Here is a 15091-nt window from a genome sequence, read left to right as displayed (position 1 = left end):
GTGCGCTCTCCCCGTGACCTGCGTGGGTTTTCCCCGAGATCTTCGGTTTTCCCCCCACGCTCCAAGGACGTACAGGTTTAGACAATGGACAATAGGTGCAGGAGAAGGCCATTCGGACCTTCGAGCCAGCACCGCCATTCAATGTGATCATCCACAATCCGTTCGTGGTGCGAATGTAAATTGTCCCCAGTGTGTGTGTGCAGGATAGTGTTAATGTGTGGGGATCGCTGGACGGCGCGGTCTCGATGGGCCGAAGGGCCTGTTACCGCCCTATATCTTTAAAAAATATATATTGATAGAACCTTATAGTGAGCAGGGTGAGGACAGAAGAGAATCATAGGCATAAAGTCACACAGCTTGGAAATAGGCCCTTTCGGCCCAACTTACCCATGCCGCCCAACGTGTCCCTTCTACACTAGTCCCACCTGCCTGCGTTTGGCCCATATCCCTCTAAACCTGTCCTATCCGTGTATCTGTCTAAATATTTCTGAAACGTCGCCTGAAATATTACCTGCCTCAACTACCTCCTCCGGCAGCTCGTTCCATACACCCACCACTGCATGTGGTCAAAGATGGCGCCCAACTCAGGCGACTATTTGCGCGCGGGCCACAGAAAGCAGATCTATGATCACTTATTACAATCGCGCCATACTCTGAAATCTCTACTCCGACAGCAATGTCTCTTACTTTAACTGTGATCTTCTTAAACTCCTCTCAGCCCTGCTGTATCTCTGCACTGTAAATGGATTGATTGAACAAGGTTAATTCCCGGGAAGGCGGGACTGTCATATGCTGAGAGAATGGAGCAGCTGGGCTTGTATACTCTGGAGTTTAGAAGGATGAGAGGGCATCTCATTGAAACAAGAAGATTGTTCAGGGCTTGGACACTCTAGAGGCAGGAAACATGTTCCCGATGTTGAGGGAATCCAGAACCAGGGGCCACAGTTTAAGAATAAGGAGTACGCCATTTAGAACGGAGATGAGGAAACACTTTTTCTCACAGAGAGTTGTGAGTCTGTGGAATTCTCTGCCTCAGAGGGTGGTGGAGGCAGGTTCTCTGGATGCTTTCAAGAGAGAGCTAGATAGGGCTCTTAAAAATAGCGGAGTCAGGGGATATGGGGAGAAGGCAGGAACGGGGTACTGATTGGGGATGATCAGCCATGATCACATTGGATGGCGGTGCTGGCTCGAAGGGCCGAATGGCCTCCTCCTGCACCTATTGTCTATTGTCTATTGTCTATTGTCTATTGTCTATTGTCTATTGTCTATTGTCTATTGTCTAATGATTGTAATCATGTATTGTCTCGCCGCTGATTGGTTAGCACGCGACAAAAAGCTATTCACTGTATCTCCGTGCACGTGACAACAAACTGAACTAACTAACATGCGACTACTGCATGCCTTAGTCCTTGCAAATCCTGTTGACGTAAGCTTGCAACCTTCACCAGTTTGTTGACAAGGCACAAGAGACTGCAGATGCTGTAATCTGGACTGGCCTTTATCTTGCACTGAATGTTATTCCCTTTATCCTGTGTCTGTGCACTGTGGGCGGCTCGATTGTAATCACATATAGTCTTTCTTCTGGCTGGGTAGCACGCAACAAAAAGCTTTTCGCTGTACAGAAGTTCATGTCCATAGGTGATAGGTGCAGAGTTAGGTCGTTCGGCCCATCTAGTCTACTCCGCCGTTCTGTCGTTGCTGAGCTTTCTTTCCCTCTTAACCCCAAGTAACTTTGGTACACGTGACAATAAACAAAACTACATTGGGCTTGTATACTCTGGAGTTTAGAAGGATGACAATAGACAATAGGTACAGGAGTAGACCATTCGGCCCTTCGAGCCAGCACCGACATTCAATGTGATCATGGCTGATCATGTGATCATGGGATCATGGATGAGAGGGGATCTGATTGAAACATATAAGATTATTAAGGGTTTGGACACGCTGGAGGCAGGAAACATGTTCCCGATGTTGGGGGAGTCCAGTACCAGGGGCCACAGTTTAAGAATAATGGGTAAGCCATTTAGAACGGAGACGAGGAAACACTTTTTCACACAAAGAGCTGTGAGTCTGTGGAATTCTCTTTCTCAGAGGGCGGCGGAGGCCGGTTCTCTGGATACTTTCAAGAGAGAGCTAGATTGGGCTCTTGAAGATAGCGGAGTCAGGGGATATGGGGAGAAGGCAGGAACGGGGTACTGATTGGGGTTGATCAGCCATGATCACATTGAATGGCTCAAAGGGCCAAATGGCCTACTCCTGCACCTATTGTCTCTTGTCTATTGTCACCCGTTCCTTCTCTCCGGAGATGCTGCCTGTCCCGCCGAGTTACTCCAGCTTTTTGTGTCAGTGTTATGGAAGGGCCGTTCAGAAGCCTGATAACAGAGGGGGGAAGAAGCTGTTCCCTGAGTCTGGTGGTGCGCGCTTTTGAGCTTCTGCACCTTCTGGCGGGGGGGGGGGGGGGGAGAAGAAGGAATGGCAGCGTGAAGTGTAGATGGAGTCAATGGTGGGGAGACTGAGTGGCTGCCTGAGATGGCGGTGTTGACATTTTGGACGGCGTTTGGAACTCTACACCTTTTGACAGCGAGCCTGTGAGCCTCCTTGTTAGCAGGCATGCGTCATCCAGGGAATTCGAAGCGCTCTCTCTCTCGCTCAGCTCAAAATAATGGCTTTCAACCCAAGTGGAGGAATTCATTGATCTCCTTTCCAGTCGCCAGCGTCTCGTTTTCACCCAACAAACAGCTAACAATGGGCCTGTCTCCTCAATCATCGTAACTTTTTTTTTGCATATCTTTCATTCATTGTTCTTCATCTCTCCATGTCACCAAGTTCAAGTGAGTTTATTGTCATGTGTCCCTGTATAGGACAATGAAATTCTTGCTTTGCTTCAGCACACAGAACATAGTAGGCATTTACTACAATACAGATCAGTGTGTCCATATACCATAATATAAATATATACACACATGAATAAATAAACTGATCAAGTGCAAATAACAGATAATGGGTTATTAATAATCAGAGTTTTGTCCGAGCCAGGTTTAATAGCCTGATGGCTGTGGGGAAGTAGCTATTCCTGAACCTGGTTGTTGCAGTCTTCAGGCTCCTGTACCTTCTACCTGAAGGTAGCAGGGAGATGAGTGTGTGGCCAGGATGGTGTCGGTCCTTGATGATACTGCCAGCCTTTTTGAGGCAGCGACTGCGATAAATCCCCGCGATGGAAGGAAGGTCAGAGCCGATGATGGACTGGGCAGTGTTTACTACTTTTTGTAGTCTTTTCCTCTCCAGGGCGCTCAAATTGCCGAACCAAGCCACGATGCAACCGGTCAGCATGCTCTCTACTGTGCACCTGTAGAAGTTAGAGAGAGTCTTCCTTGACAAACCGACTCTCCGTAATCTTCTCAGGAAGTAGAGGCGCTGATGAGCTTTCTTGATAATTGCGTTAGTGTTCAGGAAAGATCTTCAGAGATGTGCACGCCCAGGAATTTGAAGCTCTTGACCCTTTCAACCATCGACCCGTTGATATAAATGGGGCTGTGGCTCTATATCTCTCCGATTCCCTTATCCCTAGCCAGTCTCAAGAAGTGTCTCCACCCCTGGAGGAACACAGCGGGTGAGGCAGCATCTGTGGAGAGAAGGAATGGGCGACGTTTCAGGTCTCGACCCGAAACGTTGCCCATTCCTTCTCTCCACAGATGCCGCCTCACCCACTGAGTTACGCCAGCTTTTTCTATCTACCACCTCTCGTCTCCCTTATCCCTAACCAGTCTGAAGAAGGGTCTCGACCCAAAAGGTCACCCGTTCCTTCTCTCCAGAGATGCTGCCTGCCCCTTCCCGCTGAGTTACTCCAGCATTTTTTGTGTCTGTACCTGGTGGGGAAGGAAGTCCCGTCCCTGGAGTTTGCTTTTGGCCACTTTCCTCCCCCTTACTCGAGAAAAAATAAACCACTCACAAGGTTTAAAATTCAATCATAAACCAATCGCTCAACTGCGGTGGCGAGGAATTCCTTGCAACCCCGGCCAGTGTACGCAGATTGAGTCCTTCAACTCTCCCTCCCTCCCTCCCTCCCTCCCTCCCTCCCTCCCTCCCTCCCTCCCTCCCTCCCTCCCTCCCTCCCTCCCTCCCTCCCTCCCTCCCTCCCTCCCTCCCTCCCTCCTCTGTGCTTGCATCTGTGGAAGCATTCTGTGCATAATTTGCGTTGGAGCAAGGGACAGAGTTTGTGCAAGTGCCAGTTGCACCTCCTGAACTTAATGTGTCCCTCTGCTAGCCTGATTTAATGTCACATCCACAGGGGCTGTTCAATCTGACGCAGGCAGTAACCTAAGACCATTACAAGCGTGCAGAAGTAGGCCATATGGACATTTCCAGCATGCTCCACCAGTTAATAAGATTTCACGGGGACCTGTGTTTCCTCCGCTCTACCCCCTCCCCCATCCTGCACCACCACACCAGATTGTTTTCAGAACCTATCGGGCTTCTCGGCAGCAGAGTGGCGCAGCGGGAGTTGCTGCCACGGAGAAACTCGGACTATCTTGTGCACTGGGCCTGTATCAGTACACTGTGGGCGGCTCGATTGTAATCATTTACAGTGCGTTCAGGAAGTATTCAGTCTGAAGAAGGGTTTCGGTCCGAAACGTTGCCTATTTCCATCGCTCCATAGATGATGCCGCACCCGCTGAGTTTCTCCAGCACTTTTGTCTACCTTCAGACCCCTTCACCTTTTCCACATTTTGTTACGTTACAGCCTTATTTTAAAATTGATTACATTCATTTTTTTTATCATCAATCTATAGACAATAGACAATAGGTGCAGGAGTAGGACATTCGGCCCTTCGAGCCAGCACCACCATTCAATGTGATCATGGCTGATCATCCCCAATCAGTACCCCGTTCCTGCCTTCTCCCCATATCCCCTGACTCCGCTATCTTTAAGAGCCCTATCTAGCTCTCTCTTGAAAGCATCCAGAGAACCGGCCTCCACCACCCTCTGAGGCAGAGAATTCCACAGACTCACCACTCTCTGTGTGAAAAAGTGTTTCCCCGTCTCCGTTCTAAATGGCTTAACCCTTATTCTTAAACTGTGGCCTCTGGTTCTGGACTCCCCCAACATCGGGAACATGTTTCCTGCCTCTAGCTTGTCCAAACCCTTAATAATAAAGTTCTATTGTATCGTATCCATTTGATCAACAGCGAGAGAACGGTCCTGAGTTATGATCTAGCTCATTGGTGACTGAGGGTCTCTTTAATCAGACTTTATTTGCTTTACCTTGCACTAAATCCATTCCCTTCTCATGTATCTGTACACTGTAGACGGCTCGATTGTAATCACGTATTGTCTTTCCGCTGACTGGGTAGCACGCAACAAAAGCTTTTCACTGTACCACAATGAGGTAGATGGGAGGTCAGGACCGCTCTCTGGTTGTGGTAGGATGGTTCAGTTGCCAGATAACAGCTGGGAAGAAACTGTCCCTGAATCTGGAGGTGTGCGTTTTCACACTTCTGTGCCTCTTGCCCGATGGGAGAGGGGAGAAGAGGGAGTGGCCGGGGTGAGACTGGTCCTTGCTGATGCTGCTGGCCTTGCCGAGGCAGCGTGAAGATAAACTAAACTAAACACTTATCATTGTAAGAGACTGAACCAAAGCTGATAACATGAAAACAAAGTATCTAGCAGGTTCTGAAATTGGCAGGGGATGGAAACTGGGCCTGAATTCAAGTTGGTAGCATCAATTATTGAGGCCCAGAGAGAACTGTGGTTAGACTGCATCAACTCACTATGTTTATTAACCATTTATATACATATGATGAGCGTTTGTCGGCGCTGGACCTGTACTTGCTGGAGTTTAGTAGGATGAGGGGGAGACCTCATTGAAACTTACAGAATAGTGAAAGGCCTGGATAGAGTGGATGTGGAGAGGATGTTTCCACTAGTGGGTGAGTCTAAGACTAGAGGTCATAGCCTCAGAATTAAAGGATGTTCTTTTAAGAAGGTAATGAGGAGAAATTTCTTTAGTCAGAGGGTGGTGAATCTGTGGAATTCTTTGCCACAGAAGACTGTGGAGGCCAAGTCAGTGGATATTTTTAAGGCAGAGATAGATAGATTCTTGATTAGTGCGTGTGTCAGAGGTTATGAGGAGAAGGCAGGAGGATGGGGTTAGGAGGGAGAGATAGATCTGCCATGAATGAATGGTGGAGGAGACTTGATGGGCCGAATGGCCTATTTCTACTATCCCTTATGTCTTGATGACCTTGTGACCGTTCCCTGGGGCAAATCAGAGGCTGCTTGGATTACAAAGATGTGGCACGACTTTCTACTTGACCTATTTTGCACAGGAGAGGATTTATTTAAGGTTGGAGACACGGAGCGGAAACAGGCCCTTCGGCCCACCGAGCCTGCACTGGCCAGCGGTCTCCGCACATTAACACCATCCTACACACACTGGGGACAATTTACATTTACACCAAGCCAATCAGCCGACGAACCTGTGCGTCTTTGGAGTGTGGGAGGAAACCGGAGATCTCTGAGAAAACTCACTGGGGAACAGAAAGGGAAAGGTGATTCAGACTAATTCTTACACTTTTTTTTTGAAGTCGTTACGGGTCCCACTTAATTAAGGCAGTAAAGGTGGAGGAATAGCTATTTCAGTTAAGAGAGTCTGCTCGGAATAATCGAAAACAGCATAGAGCGATCATCAGATGTCCAGCTGCTAATGTGGAATTGTAACATCTGGTTTGCTGGGTTGATGTTTTGGTTAACACTTCTCTTCACCTTGCTCTCAGCACCTTCGGCTGGGAACGCTCCAACTCGATAAGCCTCCTCTTCCCCCCCTGCAGAACCTCGGGCCAACAGGGCTAGTAAATCTTTTACAAGACTTCAGTCTCACATCCTCTTCAATGGCCCTGAGGGGCGGGAGAGAGGGGAGGGGAGACAATAGACTATAGGTGCAGGAGTAGGCCATTCTGCCCTTCACATTAACCCTATGTCCCCTTGTTCTCTATTCCACGACTCTGGGCAAAAGACTTTGCATTTACCCGATCTATTCCTCTCATGATTTTGTACACCGCTGTAAGATCACCTCTCATCCTCCTGCACTCCAAGAAATAAAATCCCAGCCTGCCCAACCTCTCCCTGTGGCTCAGGTCGCTCGAGTCCTGGCAACATCCTCATAAATCTTCTCTAATCTCTTTCTAACTTGACAACATCGTTCCTGCAACATGGTGACCAAAACTGAACACAGTACGCTGCGTGTGGACTCACCAATGTGTTATAGACAATAGACAATAGGTGCAGGAGTAGGCCATTCGGCCCTTCGAGCCAGAACCGCCATTCAATGTGATCACGGCTGATCACCCACAATCAGTACCCCGTTCCTGCCTTCTCCCCCATATCCCCTGACTCCGTTACCTTTAAGAGCCCTATCTAGCTCTCGCTTGAAAGCATCCAGAGAACCGGCCTCCACCGCCCTCTGAGGCAGAGAATTCCACAGACTTACCACTCTCTGGATGAAAAAGTGTTTCCTCGTCTCCGTTCTAAATGGCTTACTCCTTATTCTTAAACTGTGGCCCCTGGTTATGGACTCACCCAACATCGGGAACATGTTTCCTGCCTCTAGCGTGTCCAAGCCCTTAACAATCTTATATGTTTCAATGAGATCCCCTCTCATTCTTCTAAATTCCAGTGTATACAAAGCCCAGCTGCTCCGTTCTCTCAGCATATAACAGTCCCGCCATCCCGGGAATTAACCTTGTAAACCTACGCTGCACTCCCTCAATAGCAAGAATGTCCTTCCTCAAATTGGGGGACCAAAACTGCACACAATACTCCAGGTGTGGTCTCACTAGGGCTCTGTACAACTGCAGAAGGACCTCTTTGCTCCTATACTGGAGGGGAGGGGAGGAGTGGGGGACATAGAACCTCACGCAAAAAACAAGACCCGTGTCCCCGCAAGGAATAGGTAGGGTGAAGAACGCAGCCTTCAACCCAGGGTCAGGGAATCAAAAGCCAGTGGTCTGAATGGAATGGAGCGGCTGGGCTTGTATATTCTAGAATTTGGAAGGATGAGACGGGATCTCATTAAACATGTAAGATTATTCAGGGTTTGGACACGCTAGAGGCAGTAATCATGTTCCCGATGTTGGGGGAGTCCAGAACCAGGGGCCACAGTTTAAGAATAAGGGGTAAGCCATTTAGAATGGAGATGAGGAAAAGCTTTTTCACACAGAGAGTTGTGAATCTGTGGAATTATCTGCCACAGAAGGCAGTGGAGGCCAATTCTCCGAATGCTTTCAAGAAAGAGTTATATAGGGCTCTTTAAAATAGTGGAGTCAAGGGGTATGGGGAGAAGGCAGGGACGGGGTACTGATTGTGGATGATCAGCCATGATCACTGTGAATGGCGGTGCTGGCTCGGAGGGTTGTCGCCAGTTTAACCTGCAAACCTGTAGGTCTTTGGAGTGTGGGAGAAAACAGAAGATCTCAGAGAAAACCCACGGGGTAACGGGGAGAACGTGCAAACTCCGTACAGACAGCACCCGTAAGGCAGCAATTCTACCGCTGCTCCACCGTGCCACCGACAATCATGTATTGTCTTTCCGCTCGCTGTACCTCGGTCCACGTGACAATAAACTAAACTAAACTAAAGAACATGGATAGGTGACGTTTCTCATTGGGACCCTTCTTCAGACTGAGACCCTTCTCAGAGTCTGAAGAAGGGTCATGACCCGAAACGTCACCTGTCCATGTTCTCCACAGATGCTGCCTGACCCTTTGCAAGAGACATTTGTTTTGCTCAGTTAAAGCCCTGTCCCACGGTACAAGTTTATTCCAAGGGTTCTCCCGAGTTTGCCCTGATTCGAACTCGGAGATTTACGGTAATGGCCACTCGTCGGTACTCGGGGCTCTCGTGGACATTTTTCAACATGTTGAAAAATCTTCACGAGTCTTCCCGTGCTTACCTGCCGTTAGCGAGTCTTCCCGAGCACCTGCCATTAGCGTTACGAGCCGCGAAGAGACGTCCCCGAGCTCCGACGTACCCGCTACGTTCATTCTCCGTGCTTACCACGAGTTTGATTGTTTTTATACTCGGGAGAGCTCTTGGAACGAACTCGTACCGTGGGACAGGGCCATTATAGGCTCTAAATCCTCTTCACCTCCCCGAGACCTCCAACTGTGTTGGCCCACGCAATGCTCTCCTCAATAAAAATACCTGCAAACGAGGGTGGCTTTATCACTACATTCCCATTGTTTTATTCTTCCTGTGGTATTCGGAGACTCATAAAACCACTCTGCTCCATAAATCCCAGGGTGTTGGAACAGGAATGTGCGCTGGATAAAGAGATCTACGATCTTGTGTAGTTGTGGAGGTGATTGCCTGTCCAAATTCAGCTGAAAGTAAAGGGCCTGTCCCACTTAGGCAGTTTTTTTGAGGCCACTACAGGCGACTAGGTTGTCGCGACATGGTCGCCGGGGTGACGCCTGTATGGTCGTGAGTCGTCTCCTCAGTCGCCCAACGAGTCGTAGCGTCTTTCTGGTCGCCGCTGGATTTTCAACACGTTGAAAGTTTTTCGGAGACAGTCGGCGACAGTGGGTTTGACGCCAAGGAGCGTAGCTTGCCTTCTCCTGACGTAGATGCTGTCGGAGTTGTCGTCAGGTTAACGTAGGCTGTCGCAAGTTCTGACTTCCGTTTTTTTTTTTATTGTTAAAGTAATAATAATAATAATAATAATAATAATAATATATCTTTTATTGTCATTGCACGTCAGTGCAACGAGATTTAGTGTGCAGCTCCACTGATGTCCAGGAAAGGTAAATAAATACAATACATAAATAAACAAGCTGAATTGATTGACGTGACCATCTGAGGGAGACTGTCCAAAGGGGGTGGGTGGGGGGGCACTCATTAGGGCCGGTTCAGAGCCGCTATAGCTCGTGGGATGAAACTGTTCCTGAGTCTGGAGGTTCGGGCGTAGAAGGCCTTGTAACGTCTGCCAGAGGGAAGTAGTTGAAACAGACCGTGGCAGGGGTGTGATGAGTCCTTATGGATGCTGAGGGCCTTCCTGAGGCACCGCGTGTGGTAGATGCCCTCCAAGGCTGGTAGCTCTGTCCCGATGATCCTCTGCGAAAATAGAAGTAATGATTCTATTTCAAATTCTATATCATAGGGGGGTCTAGTCGCCAGTTTTTCGGCGACCCACTACAACTATGACAGTCGCCGGCAGTCGTCTAAAAATATCCTAAGTGGGACAGACCCGTAGTTAAGGGTTCATTGAAACAAAAGTCAAAACATCAGTTCAGTTTAGTTTATTGTCACGTGTACTGAGGTACAGTGAAAAGCTTTTTGTTGCGTGCTATCCAGTCAGTGGAAAGACAATACATGATTACAATCGAGTCCTCCACAGCGGAAAGACAAAAGACAAGGGAATAGTGCAAGGTAAATATGGTGGTAGGTGTAGAGTAGTTTTTAGTATTTTAGTTTTTAGTTTTAGAGGTACAGAACAGTGTGGAAACAGGCCCTTCGGATCACAGTGTCCGTGCGACCAGTGATCACCTGTACACTAGTTCTATCCTGCACACGAGAGACAATTTACAGAAGCCAATTAACCTACAAACTTAAGACAGACGCAAAAAGCTGGAGTAACTCAGCCGGACTGGCAGTATCTCTGGGGAAGACCCTTCTTCAGACTGAGAGTCAGGGGAAAGGGGAATGAGAGATATAGACGGTACGTAAGACAAATGGATGGAAGATATGCAAAAAGCAGCAATAATCAAGATATGGAGCCCACAAAGGTTCATTGTTGGCTGTTGGATAGGAGATAACGAGTTAATACAGACAGTGGAACTCAACAGGATGTACAAAGATGCTGTCTTTAGAGTGCGTGAGGAAACTGGAGCACCCGGAGAGAACCCACGCAGGTCACGGGGAGAAGGTGCAAACACAGCGTCCGTAGTCAGGATGGAACTCTACCGCTGCGCCACCGTTAAGGGACTGTCCCACGAGCATGCGATTGCATGCAGCAAGTGCGACCTAACGTGGTCGCTTGAGCCGTACGGCCTCGCGGGGCCGGTTCCACTTCGATCACCGGAGCCGTATGGAGTTGTGCGGAGCTGGTCCCGACATCGCGCAGGGCTCTGAAAAACTGACCGTGTTCAAAAATTCCGCGCGGCAACAGCCTGCCGGCCCGCAGCCGCCTAGACGCCGTACGCACTACCTCGACATGCGTGCGCAGCGTCTTGATGCCGTGCGCAGCGTCTTGACGCCGTACGTCACGTGCGAACTTCCCGCGGACTTAGCTCGAACTTCATGTCAACTCGTACGGGATCACTCGACCTCCGCGCGACCGTTTTTTTCAGGTAGTCCCTGCTTTCTCTGCCCCTTCCCAGCTCTCCCTCAGCCCACTGGCTCCACCTCTTCCTTTCTTCTTCCCGCCCCCCCCCCCCCCACCCTCACATCAGTCTGAAGAAGGGTCTCGACCCGAAACGCTGCCTATTTCCTTCGCTCCATAGATGCTGCCTCACCCGCTGAGTTTCTCCAGCACTTTCTGTCTACCTAAACAAACAAATGTTCAGTAAATTGTGGTCGAGCTGGAAAGGGAGCAGAGAAGATTTATGAGGATGTTGGCAGGACGCGAGGGTCTGCGTTACAGACAGGTTGAGTGGGCTATGACTTTATTTAGGTCAGGAGGCAGCGATAGATCAGCCATGATTGAATGGCAGAGTAGACTAGATGGGCCGAATGGCCTAATTCCACTCCTATCACTTATGATCTATGACCTTGTGACTTTAGAGCACAGGGGGATGAGGGAGTGTGGGGGAAACCGGAGCACCCGGAGAAAACCCACGCAGGTCACGGGGAGAACGTGCAAACTCCGCGCAGACAGCACCCGTTGTCAGGATGCACTAATTGTTAATCTCAATCTTTGAGCTCTCTGTGTGTGGGAAGATCAAAGGTTTCCAATGAGGTGGAGGGGAGGTCAGGACCGCTCTCTAGTTGGTGATAGGATGGTTCAGTTGCCTGATAACAGCTGGGAAGAAACTGTCCCTGAATCTGGAGGTGTGCATTTTAGACAATAGACAACAGGTGCAGGAGTAGGCCATTCGGCTCTTCGAGCCAGCACCGCCATTCAATGTGATCATGGCTGATCATCCCCAATCAGTACCCCGTTCCGGCCTTCTCCCCATATCCCCTGACTCCGCTATCTTTAAAAGCTCGATCTTAACTCTCTCTTGAAAGCATCCAGAGAACCGGCCTCCAACGCCCTCTGAGGCCGAGAATTCCACAGATTGACGACTCTCCGGGTAAAAAAGTTTTTCCTCATCTGTGCCAATGGTCTAAATCTGCGCTTCTCATTCAATCTCTCGCCTTGGTGATGGTTCTGACCTTCTGACCTCCGGCTACGAACTATGGAGCTGTTGGCCGACTCCCAGCTTTGTCCTTTCATTACGACGCTGACCCAGTCAGGATAAATATTTACAGACGATATTTACAGTCCCTGTGTAATGCTTCCCCCCACACGCCCTCACACCCCCCTCTATCTCCCAGGAGATGGGTGGAGCTTTATTACAATTAGTGCTCAGAAGAAGAGAGAAAAAAAACACTGCCTTATTTTTAATCTTTCTTCGGCGATGTTGGTGTTAAGCTCCTGACTCCTTCCCTCTGAACATCGACCACAACCTGACTCAGCGGATGGATTGATTACAATGTCCTTTGTGTGTTTTGAGCTTCCTGACTGAGTTTGCTGCCACTGGCCTCCAAAGATACCTCAAAATGACCCCTTCCCAGCTCTCCCACAGCCCACTGTCTCCGCCTCTTCCTTTCCTCCTCATCTCCTTCCTAAAGGAACGTCCTTTAATTCTGAGGCATCCTCTCCACATCCACTCTATCCAGGCCTTTCACTATTCGGTAAGTTTCAATGAGGTCCCCCCCCCCCCTCATTCTTCTAAACTCCAGTGAGTGGAGGCCCAGTGCCATCAAATGCTCATCATATGTTAATTCCCTCGTTCCTGGGCTTGCGGGCTTGAGTCGCAGGGCGAGGTTGGTTGGGCAAGGAGCGTCGGAGGCTGAGGTCCGACCCTATTGAGGTGTACAAGATCTTGGGGTGGCGCAGCGGTAGAGTTGCTGCCTCACAGCGAATGCAGTGCCGGAGACCCGGCTTCGATCCCGACTACGGGCGCTGTCTGTACGGAGTTTGTACGTTCTCCCCGTGAGCGCGTGGGTTTTCCCCGAGATCTTCGTTTCCTCCCATATTCCAAAGACGTACAGGTTTGTAGGTTAATTAGCTTGGTAAATGTAAAAATTGTCCCTAGTGGGTGTAGGACGGTGTTGATGTGCGGGGATCGCTGGTCTACGCGGACCCGGTGGGCCGAAGGGCCTGTTTCCGCGCTGTATCTCTGAACTAAACTAAACTAAGAACTAATGCTGAGGAGGTGGGGTTGTGGAAAAATGTGGTTGAGAGGGAAAGATAGATCAGCCATGATTGAATGGCGGAGTAGACTTGATGGGCTGAGTGGCCTAACTCTGCTCCTAGAACTTGTGAACTTATGAATCTATCTGTAGATCGCGACCAGCAATAAAAGCATTCAATGCCATCTTCAACATCTTTGTTGAGGAATCATGTAAGGAATAGATCGGGTAGATGCACAGAGTCTCTTGCCCAGAGTAGGTGAATCGAGAACCAGAGGACTTTGGTTCAAGGTGAAGGGGAAAAGATTTAATAGGAACCTGAGGGGTAACTTTTTCCACACAAAGGGTGGTGGGTGTATGGAACGAGCTGCCGCAGGAGGAAGTTAAGGCTGGGACTATCCCAAGAAACAGTTAGACAGGTACATGGATAGGACAGGTTTTGGAGGGATGTGGGCCAAACGCTGGCAGGCGGGACTAGTGTAGATGTTTCCACGCTGTATCACTCTATGAATCTATGACTCTATGACTGATGAAAGAAAATGTTTACAAAGAAAATGTGAAAAAAAGAATTGCAATGTTTTTTTTTACCACTCCCTTGGGGCAAGACAGAGTGGTTAGATTACTGGATGAGTGTTCTGCGTTCCCAACTTGTTGATCCACAACGAAAAGTTCAAAACCCCGCTCTGGTAGCTGGGGACTTAAAGTTCAAGTAATTAAATAAATCTGGAATTAAAACAACAACTGTTCTCACAACCAAATTGCTGTTAAAAAAAAATCTTTCCAATTAACACGAAGGCCAATAGCTTTCGGCACATTGGCATTCATCAGTCAGAGTATTGAGCATAGAAGTTGGGAGGTCATGTTGCAGTTACATAACTGATGTTGGTGAGGCCACATTTAGAGAATTGTGTTCAGTTCTGGGCACCGTGTTGCAGGAAAGATGTTGTCAAGCAGGAAAGGGGACAGAGAAGAGAGACGGGTTCAGCAGGCAGATGACTTTATTCCGTGGAGACGATAGACAATAGACAATAGGTGCAGGAGGAGGCCATTCGGCCCTTTGAGCCAGCACCGCCATTCAATGTGATCATGGCTGATCATCCCCAATCAGTACCCCGTTCCTGCCTTCTCCCCATATCCCCGGACTCAGTTCATTGGTTATATTTAAGAGGGAGTTAGATGTGGCCCTTGTGGCTAAAGGGGTCAGGGGTTATGGAGAGAAGGCAGGTACAGGATATTGAGTTGGATGATCAGCCATGATCATATTGAATGGCGGTGCAGGCTCGAAGGGCCGAATGGCCTACTCCTGCAACTATTTTCTATATTTCTATGACTCCGCTATTTTTAAGAGCCCTATCTAGCTCTCTCTTGAAAGCATCCAGAGAACCTGCCTCCACCGCACTCTTAGGCAGAGAATTCCACAGGTTCTTATTAAATCTTTCCCCCCTCACCTTAAACTTATGTCCTCTGGTTCTCGATTCCCCTACTCTGAGCAAGAGATTCTGTGCATCTACCCGATCTATTCCTCTCATGATCTTGTACACCTCTATAAGATCACCCCTCATCCTCCTGCGCTCCAAGGAATAGAGTCCCAGCCTGCTCAACCTCTCCCTATAGCTCAGGCCCCTCGAGTCCTGGCAACATCCTCGTAAATCTTCGCTGCACCCGTTCCAGCTTGACGTCATCTTTCCTCTAACATGG

General features: G+C 48.9%; 1 protein-coding gene across 1 annotated transcript in view; it reads left to right on the top strand.

Annotated features, from left to right (window-relative positions):
• exoc6b (exocyst complex component 6B) overlaps positions 1–15091 on the top strand; it is a 495523-nt gene that overhangs the window by 292908 nt on the left and 187524 nt on the right. The gene's annotated exons all lie outside the window — the stretch shown is intronic.

The sequence above is a fragment of the Amblyraja radiata genome, chromosome 1 (assembly GCF_010909765.2).
Source record: "Amblyraja radiata isolate CabotCenter1 chromosome 1, sAmbRad1.1.pri, whole genome shotgun sequence".
Taxonomy (NCBI): Eukaryota; Metazoa; Chordata; class Chondrichthyes; order Rajiformes; family Rajidae; genus Amblyraja; species Amblyraja radiata.
The sequence above is the reverse complement of the archived record's forward strand: the minus strand, read 5'-3'. Positions and strand labels throughout refer to the sequence as shown.